The following is a 10,609-nucleotide window of genomic DNA, read 5'->3' on the forward strand; positions in this document are numbered from 1 at the left end:
GGTCATATGATACATGTCTTTCTCTGATTGGCTTATTTCGCTCAGCATAACACCCTCCAGTTCCATCCACGTCGTTGCAAATGGCAAGATCTCATTCCTTTTGATGGCTGCATAATATTCCATTGTGTATATATACCACATCTTCTTTATCCATTCATCTGTCGATGGACATCTTGGCTCTTTCCACAGTTTAGCTATTGTGGACATTGCTGCTATAAACATCGGGGTGCACGTACCCCTTCTGATCCCTACATTTGTCTCTTTGGGGTAAATACCCAGTAGTGCAATTGCTGGATCTTATGGTAGCTCTATTTTCAACTCTTTGAGGAACCTCCATACTGTTTTCCAGAGTGGCTGCACCAGCTTGCATTTGCACCAACAGTGTAGGAGGGTTCCCCTTTCTCCACATCCCCGCCAACATCTGTCGTTTCCTGACTTGTTAATTTTAGCCATTCTGACAGGTGTGAGGTGGTATCTCATTGAGGTTTTGATTTGGATTTCCCTGATGCCGAGCGATGTTGAGCACTTTTTCATGTGTCTGTTGGCCATTTGGATGTCTTCTTTGGAAAAATGTCTGTTCATGTCTTCTGCCCATTTCTTGATTGGATTATTTGTTCTTTGGGTGTTGAGTTGGATAAGTTCTTTATAGATTTTGGATACTAGCCCTTTATCTGATATGTCATTTGCAAATATTTTCTCCCATTCTGTCAGTTGTCTTTTGGTTTTGTGGACTGTTTCTTTTGCTGTGCAAAAGCTTTTTATCTTGATGAAATCCCAATAGTTCATTTTTGCCCTGGCTTCCCGTGCCTTTGGCGATGTTTCTAGGAAGAAGTTGCTGCGGCTGAGGTCGAAGAGGTTGCTGCCTGTGTTCTCCTTTAGGATTTTGATGGAGTCCTGTCTCACGTTTAGGTCTTTCAACCATTTGGAGTCTATTTTTGTGTGTGGTGTAAGGAAATGGTCCAGTTTCATTCTTTTGCATGTGGCTGTCCAATTTTCCCAACACCATTTGTTGAAGAGACTGTCTTTTTTCCATTGGACAGTCTTTCCTGCTTTGTCAAAGATGAGTTGACCATAGAGTTGAGGGTCCATTTCTGGGCTCTCGATTCTGTTCCATTGATCTATGTGTCTGTTTTTGTGCCAGTACCATACTGTCTTGATGATGACAGCTTTGTAATAGAGCTGGAAGTCCGGAATTGTGATGCCGCCAGCTTTGCTTTTCTTTTTCAATATTCCTCTGGCTATTCGGGGTCTCTTCTGGTTCCATGCAAATTTTAGGATTATTTGTTCCATTTCTTTGAAAAAGGTGGATGGTATTTTGATGGGGATTGCATTGAATGTGTAGATTGCTCTAGGTAGCACTGACATCTTCACAATGTTTGTTCTTCCAATCCATGAGCATGGAACATTTTTTCATTTTTTTGTGTCTTCTTCAATTTCTTTCATGAGTATTTTATAGTTTTCTGAGTACAGATCCTTTGCCTCTTTGGTTAGATTTATTCCTAGGTATCTTATGGTTTTGGGTGCAATTGTAAATGGGATCGACTCCTTGATTTGTCTCGCTTCTGTCTTGTTGTTGGTGTATAGGAATGCCACTGATTTCTGTGCATTGATTTTATAGCCTGCTACTTGACTGAATTCCTGTATGAGTTCTAGCAGTTTTGGGGTGGAGTCTTTTGGGTTTTCCACATACAGTATCATATCATCTGCAAAGAGTGAGAGTTTGACTTCCTCTTTGCCGATTTGGATGCCTTTGATTTCTTTTTATTGTCTGATTGCTGTGGCTAGGACTTCTAATACTATGTTGAAGAGCAGTGGTGAGAGTGGACATCCCTGCCGCGTTCCTGACCTTAGGGGAAAAGCTCTCAGCCTTTCCCCATTGAGAATGATATTCGCTGTAGGTTTTTCATAGATGGCTTTTATGATATTGAGGTATGTACTCTCTAACCCTATACTCTGAAGAGTTTTGATCAGGAAAGGATGCTGTACTTTGTCAAATGCTTCTTCTGCATCTATTGAGAGGATCATATGATTCTTGTTTTTTCTTTTGTTAATGTATTGTATCACGTTGATTGATTTGCGGATGTTGAACCAGCCTTGCAGCCCAGGGATAAATCCCACTTGGTCGTGGTGAATAATCCTTTTAATGTACTGTTGGATCCTACTGGCTAGTATTTTGGTGAGAATTTTTGCATCCGTGTTCATCAAGGATATTGGTCTGTAATTCTCCTTTTTGATGGGGTCTTTGTCTGGTTTTGGGATCAAGGTAATGGTGGCCTCATAAAATGAGTTTGGAAGTTTTCCTTCCATTTCTATTTTTTTGGAACAGTTTCAGGAGAATAGGTATTAATTCTTCTTTAAATGTCTGATAGAATTCCCCTGGGAAGCCATCTGGCCCTGGGCTTTTGTTTGTTGGGAGATTTTTGATGACTGCTTCAATTTCTAGTGGTTATAGGTCTGTTCAGGTTTTCTATTTCTTCCTGGTTCACTTTTGGTAGTTGATACATCTCTGGGAATGCACCCATTTCTTCCAGGTTATCTAATTTGCTGGCATAGAGTTGCTCATAATATGTTCTTATAATTGTTTGTATTTCTTTGGTGTTGGTTGTGATCTCTCCTCTTTCATTCATGATTTTGTTGATTTGGGTCATTTCTCTTTTCTTTTCGATAAGTCTGGCCAGGGGTTTATCAATCTTGTTAATTGTTTCAAAGAACCAGCTCCTAGTTTCGTTGATCTGTTCTACTGTTCTTTTGGTTTCTATTTCATTGATTTCTGCTCTGATCTTTATGATTTCTCTTCTCTTGCTGGGTTTAGGCTTTATTTGCTGTTCTTTCTCCAGCTCCTTTAGGTGTAGGGTTAGGTTGTGTATTTGAGACCTTGTTTCTTGAGAAAGGCTTGTATTGCTATATACTTTCCTCTCAGGACTGCCTTTGCTGTATCCCAAAGATTTTGAACCGTTGTGTTTTCATTTTCATTGGTTTCCATGAATTTTTTTCATTCTTCTTTAATTTCTTGGTTGACCCATTCATTCTTTAGTAGGATGCTCTTTAGCCTCCATGTATTTGAGTTCTTTCCGACTTTCCTCTTGTGATTGAGTTCTAGTTTCAAAGCATTGTGGTCTGAAAATATGCGGGGAATAATTCCCATCTTTTGGTACTGGTGGAGACCTGATTTGTGACCTAGGATGTGATCAATTCTGGAGAATGTTCCATGGACACTAGAGAAGAATGTGTATTCTGTTGCTTTGGGATGGAATGTTCTGAATATGTCTATAAAGTCCATTTGGTCCAGTGTGTCATTTAAAGTCTTTATTTCCTTGTTGATCTTTTGCTTAGATGATCTGTCCATTTCAGTTAGGGGTGTGTTAAAGTCCCCCACTATTATTGTATTGTTGTCAATGTGTTTCTTTGCTTTTGTTATTAATTGCCTTATATAATTGGCTGCTCCCACGTTAGGGGCATAGATCTTTACGATTGTTAGATCTTCTTGTTGGATAGACCCTTTTAGTAGGATATAGTGTCCTTCCTCATCTCTTATTACAGTCTTTGTTTTAAAATCTAATTTGTCTGATATAAGGATTGCCACCCCAGCTTTCTTTTGGTGTCCATTAACACGGTAAATCGTTTTCCACCCCCTCACTTTCAATCTGGGGTTGGCTTTGGGTCTAAAATGAGTCTCTTGCAGACAGCATATCGATGGGTCTTGTTTTTTAATCCAATCTGATAGCCTGTGTCTTTTGATTGGGGCATTTAGCCCATTTACATTCAGGGTAACTATTGAAAGGTATGAATTTAGTGCCATTGTATTGCCTGTAAGGTGACTGTTACTGTATATTGTCTGTGTTCCTTTCTGATCTATGCTGCTTTTAGGCTCTCTTTTTGCTTAGAGGACCTCTTTTAATATTTCTTGTAGGGCTGGTTTTGTGTTTGCAAATTCCTTTAGTTTTTGTTTGTCCTGGGAGCTTTTTATCTCTCCTTCTATTTTCAATGATAGCCTAGCTGGATATAGTATTCTTGGCTGCATATTTTTCTCGTTTAGTGCTCTGAAGATATCATGCCAGTCCTTTCTGCCTGCCAGGTCTCTGTGGATAGGTCTGTTGCCAATCTAATGTTTCTACCATTGTAGGTTACATATCTCTTCTCCCGAGCTGCTTTCAGGATTTTCTCTTTGTCTCTGAGACTCGTAAGTTTTACTATTAGGTGTCGGGGTGTTGACCTATTTTTATTGATTTTGAGAGGGGTTCTCTGTGCCTCCTGGATTTTGATGCCTGTTTCCTTCCCCACATTAGGGAAGTTCTCTGCTATTATTTGCTCCAATATACCTTCTGCCCCCCTCTCTCTTTCTTCTTCTGCGATCCCAATTATTCTAATGTTGTTTCGTCTTATCATATCACTTATCTCTCGAATTCTGCCCTCGTGATCCTGTAGTTGTTTATCTCTCTTTTTCTCAGCCTCTTTATTTTCCATCTTTATTTTCCATGTCTTCTATATCGCTGATTCTTTCTTCTGCCTCATTTATCCTAGCAGTTAGTGCCCCCATTTTTTATTGCACCTCATTAATAGCCTTTTTGATTTCGACTTGGTTAGATTTTAGTTCTTTTATTTCTCCAGAAAGGGTTTCTCTAATAACTTCCACACTTTTTTCAAGCCCAGCTAGTACCTTTAAAGTCATGATTCTGAACTCTAGGTCCGACATCGTACTAATGTCAGTATTGAGTAGGTCCCTGGCAGACGGTACTACCTCTTTTTCTTTTTGCTGAGGTGATTTTTTTCATCTTGTCATTTTGTCCAGAGGAGAACAGATGAATGAGAGAACAGAATGCTAACAGGTTAACAATGTCTCCAGCAAATATACTCTATACAAATCAGAAAAGACCTGAAACCAGGGGACAAGAAAGGGAAAGAAAGAAGAGAGAAAAAAAAAAGGAAAAAGAAAAAGATAAAAACAGAACAAAAAAAAACAGAATATGATCAAATATGATCAGGCTAGTGCATAGATCAGTGCCACACACTAGCTTGTGGGCATGTTTTGGTCTGTTAGAAGAAAGTGCCTGCTAAAATTTTAAAGGAAGAAAGACTTATATATGTACAAAATAAGGGTTGATACAATGAAGGGATGGCAGATGACTGTAAGGATGAAAATTAAAAAAGATTTTATAAAAGGAATTGATAAGAAGTTGTTTTTTAAAAAGAAAGAAGAAGATTTAAAAAGAAAAAGAAAAAAGAAAAAAAAAAAGGGAGAGAATGTGATCAGGCAGGAGAATAGAACAAAGCCATACACTAGTGATTTAGGGTATATTTTGATCTGTTAGAAGAAATTGTATCTCAAAATTTTAAAGAGAGAACAACTTATATATATATGCCAAAAATAAGGGTAACTACTATGAAGGGATAAAAATATGACTCTAAAAATGAAAAATAAAAAATGTTTTTTTAAAAAAGGGATTGATAAGATGTTGTTTGAAAAAGGGAAAAAGAAAAATTAAAAAAAGTTAAAAAATTAACTTTGAAAAACTAATGAATTATGGTAAAAAAGCCATGAATTCTATGTGCAGTATTCCCCTAGCGCTGGAGTTCTCCCATTCTCCTTGTTTGGTAAACTTGGTCTTGGCTTGCTGGCTGTTCGTGCTGATCTTCTGGGGGAGGGGACTGTTGCCCTGGTTCCCAAATGTCTTTGCCGGAGGCGGAATTGCCCCGCCCTTGTGAGTCCCGGCTAAGCAAGCTGCTCCGGTTTGCTCTCAGGAGCTTTTGTTCCCTGCAAGCTCTCGGTACAGCTTTGGAGGACCAGGGTGAAAATGGTGGCCTCCCAATCTCCGCCCGGAGGAGCCGAGAACTCGGGGTCCTGCTCCTCAGTGCGCCCTGAGAGAAAAGCAGTCACTCCCGTTTCCCCGGTCTCTGGCCGCACTCCGTGCTCACCCGGCCTGTGACCGAGCGTTTCTATCTCTGGTACCCGACTCCGTGTGGAGTCTCCAAACCCAGCAGATCCCTGCAGTGCACTTCCGCGCCATTCCTCCCAGGGGAGGAAGGGGAGTCTCCCCGGCTCTGCCACTTGTTGGGTCCCTGCTGGAGGAGCAGTAGCCCGACTGGGCTGCGGATCACAGGTTATGGCAACCCCGAGCTGAGAGCCCACGCCTCGGCTCCGTCTCTGCAGCCAGCTTCCCTGCTCCAATACCTGGGAGCTGTGCCACACTGAGGCACCCCCGGTCTTTCTGTGACCCCGAGGGTCCTGAGACCACACTGTCCCGCGAGGGTTCCACCCCCCGCTTAGCCACTGGGGCGACGTCCCTCAGCGGAGCGAACTTCTAAAAGGTCCCGATTTTGTGCTCCGCAGCTCTGTCACTCACCAGAAGCGGCCGACGGAGGCCCCCTTCCCCGCCGTCTATCCTCCCGAATATCACCTCGGATTCACTTCTTCGCACATCCTACCTTCCAGAAAGTGGTCGCTTTTCTGTTCAGAGAGTTGTTACTATTCTTATCTTCGATCTCCTGTTGAGTTCATAGGTGTTCAGAATGGTTTGACCCCTATTCAGCTGAATTCCTGAGACCAGATGAAATCCAGGTCTCCTACTCCTCCGCCATCTTGCTCCACCCTCGCATAGAATCTTCTGTTTGAGGAAACCAATGCACATTGTTATTAATCTCATGGAACTAGAATAAGTCAACACTGATGACTTGGATTCAGCTCTGTGTAAATGGAGAACCCCCACATTCAGCCTGAGCAATGAGGAAGGTGCTCATTTCTCACATGGAAGGATGGAAGAGTACCGGCAGCAGAGGGTCAAAGTCCCATGTGCCTGTTAGCTATGCCATTATATCTGTTGTCCTGAAATCAGATCCCTGATCTCAAATTATTGGGAAGATGGGTGTTTGCTATACAAATGAGATATTTTTTCCTTTTTAAAATATTTTTAAAAACTAAGCTCTCTGCTCAATATCGGGCTCAAACTTATGAAACTGAGATCAAGAGTTGAATGCTTCACTGACTGAGCCAGGCTGGCACCCACGAATGCTATCTTATATCTTTTTTTTTTAAGGTTTTTTATTTATTTAATTGACAGAGAGAGAGAGAGGGAACACAAGTGGGAGAGGGAGAAGCAGGCTTCCCGCCAAACGGGGAGCCCGATGCGGGGCTCGATCCCAGGACCCCGGGATCACGACCTGAGCCGAAGGCAGTCGCTTAACCGACTGAGCCACCCAGGTGCCCATGCTATCTTATATCTTATACAGATATGATAAGAGCTATAGAAGTGGGGAGTCAAAGTAGCAGAGAAAATCAACAACCATGACAGCCCAGCCTAAATCAGTGGCCTGAGGACCACAGTGGGGTTGCTGGAAAACCCAAAGCTGTGGATTGCTGATGATAGAATCCCATCCTTAATGGGGGAGATTTTGGAGATAGAAGTGGAAATCAGGACCGCTAAGAAATAGAAGGAAAAGGTTGGTTTGGGGTTTGGGTACATGCCTGACTGACAGGCTATTCATCAGAACGATGGGCTGCAAGCTGTTGCCCAACCAGCTCCCACATATTGGTCCATCTGTATGGTGACCCCAACCCTAGACTAGGGCATCTTTACTTGTACTTTCTTTCTTTTTAAGGATTTTATTTATTTATTTGACAGAGAGAGACACAGTGAGAGAAGGAACACAAGCAGGGGGAGAGGGAGAGGGAGAAGCAGGCCTCCTGTGGAGCAGGGAGCCCGATGCGGGGCTCGATCCCAGGACCCTGGGATCATGACCTGAGCTGAAGGCAGACACTAAACGACAGAGCCCCTTTACTTGTACTTTCAATGCTCATGCAAGTTAGGCCACTGGTGAATTGTCACCTAGAATCATCAAGATGGGAATTCTGGGAAATATGCCTGTTGGCCTTATCCACAACGAAATAACACAATTCAGCAGAACTATAATTATCTATGTGTGCATTCATTGACCTTTCACAGTTCCATGAAAAAATGTAGTACAGTGAAGGGATTAAAGGAAAATGTACTTGGAGATAATATATATATTTCAGAAATATACATGTATATATAGTCCAAAATATGTATGTATATTTCAGAGACATATATGCATATGTGGTTGGAAAGACTAAGAAATCAAACCAGGAACAATTTCAGTTAACCGAAATTGTTAATTGCAGTCTTAATACTGCTACTTGATACCTAAATTGATAAGATCTATGCAGTAGAGGCATACACATACTCTGGGCTCAGTATTGTACCCCCCAAATTTCATGCCAAATGGAACCTCAGAATACACCCTCATCTAGAAATAAAGCAAACACACAGGTAATGAAGATGAGACCATACGGGATTAGGGTAGGTCTTGATCCAGTGATGGGTATCCTTATAAACCTGGGAAATTTGGACACAGAGACCTGCACTGAAGACAGACAGGGTTTGACCATGTGCGACAGAAGCAGGGAGTGGCATGATGTGTCTACCTGCCAAAGAATGCAAAGGATTGTTGGCAACTGCCTGAAGCTGGGAGAGAAGCCTGGGACAGATTCTCCTTCAGAGCCTCCAGAAGGAACCAACCTTGCAGACAACTTGATCTCAGCGTTCCAGCCTCCTCACTTGTGACACAACAAATGTCTGTCGTTTCTGCCGCCCAGTGTGTGGCACTTTGTTATGGCAGCCCCAGGAGACGAATGCAGTTCTCAAGGAGGGAGGGTGCCTTGGATATCCGAAGGACAGCTGGAGGCCAGGGTGCCCACAGCAGAGTGAGAGGGGGAGAAGGAACAGCAGAGGGAGAGGAGAATGATGGGGGTGGGTCGCATGCGCTGGCTGGACAAGAAGACTGACTTTGGTGGTGGGTGGCCTGGACCTTCAAGATGAGCTGATGAGGCAGCCTCACAGGATCCATCTGTTACCATGACAACAGGCACTAGGATGGCGATGTTGGCCAAGGTGGTGGATCAGACTGGGTTGGTAGCAGTGGCAGTGATGTGGAGGTTGGACCCCAGATACAACTGAAGTTAGAGCCATCAGAATTTCGTTGCTTGGTGGTGGGCTGAGAGAGAGAGAGGGTCAAGGGAGACTCCATTATTTTGTTCGGGAAAAACTGGCATGATGGAGATGCATCAGCTGATATGTAGGTCTTCGCACATGGAGAAGGTTTTGGTGGAGCGGCAGGAGAGCACCTTGAAGCCTGTTGAGTTGGAGACGAGATAGCGCACATGAAAGGAGAGGATAAGCTCTTCACAATGTTAAGCAATTTCACTATAATTCAAAACAACTTTGAAAAGTAACTTATGAGAAACATTGGTTTTAGAAGCAAAAAATATGGAATCACTAAGATAGCTGCAAACAGTTGAATCAACCCAGGAAAATGGTTGAGTCCTAGAAGGGCAGCACAGCTGAATACAAAAATGAATGATGTGTAAGGTACAGAAGACAAAGCATATTTGAACAAAGGAGGTTTGATATAAAATGGCATGAACCTTTTGACTCCTTTTTACATGCAATATAAAACAAGAACAAGTGTGCACATAGGTGATGAAAATAAGGGACCAAAAGGAAAGGAAGTTTTCAAAGTTGAGTTATTGGTGTCTGCAGGGGCTCAAGGGTGTGTTTTCTGACAGGACATCAGCCCAGGTAGGATGTGGGCTGTCACCACCTCTTTCTTGTCCATGTTGTGATGTCATGGATGTTTATTTTGTTATATTTCTGTCAAATGTACATTTCATGCATTTTTCTGCATGTATAATTTACAGGAGAATGCCATGGAATGAATTAATATAACTCATCTCAATGCCACCTTTTATTTTATTTTTTTAATTTTTAGTTTATTTAAAAAATTATTTATTTTGGGAGAGTGGGGAGGGGCAGAAGGAGAGAGAAAGAGAGGGAATCTTGAGCAGCCTCTGCACTGAGCTCAGAGCCCAACACAGGGCTCAATCTCCCAACCCTGAGACCATGACCTAAGCCAAAATCAAGAGTTGGATGCTTAACCAACTGAGCCACCCAGGCACTCCCCAATGACACATTTTAAAAAACCTATCTAAAATTATCTTAGTAGGCAGAGAAAGAGCATTTTGTAGTATTCAACATTCACAGTATGACAAATACACTTACTAATAATGAGAATACATGAGAACTCTCAAATCCTCTTGGAGGGCATCTCTAAAATGTGGTTTATGAAAGAATGCACACGTATGTGTTTACAGTCACCTGTTCAGTAGAATTCTATACACATCATGAAAACCCAGCACTCTGATCCCCTTCAGCAGGACTGTAGATCTCCCAGCCAGAACTAGGACATGTCAGTGTAAAAGTTACATTAAGAAAAAAGGAACTTGGGGCGCCTGGGTGGCTCAGTCGTTAAGCATTTACCTTTGCCTCAGGTCATGATCCCAGGGTCCTGGGATCGAGCCCAGCATGGGGCTCCCTGCTCAGCTGGAAGCCTGTTTCTCCCTCTCCCACTCCCTCTGCTTGTGTTCCCTCTCTCACTGTGTCTCTCTCTGTCAAATAAATAAATAAAATCTTAAAAAAAAGAGAGAGAGAGAGAGAAAAGGAACTTGTCCTGTTTCATAGCCAACGCCAATGTGTATATAGAACCTCAAGCCTATCACAGTAATTAAAAAAAAAGATAATTAACAGGTTTTGAGGATGTG

The sequence above is a fragment of the Zalophus californianus genome, chromosome 1, assembly GCF_009762305.2.
Source record: "Zalophus californianus isolate mZalCal1 chromosome 1, mZalCal1.pri.v2, whole genome shotgun sequence".
Lineage (NCBI taxonomy): Eukaryota > Metazoa > Chordata > Mammalia > Carnivora > Otariidae > Zalophus > Zalophus californianus.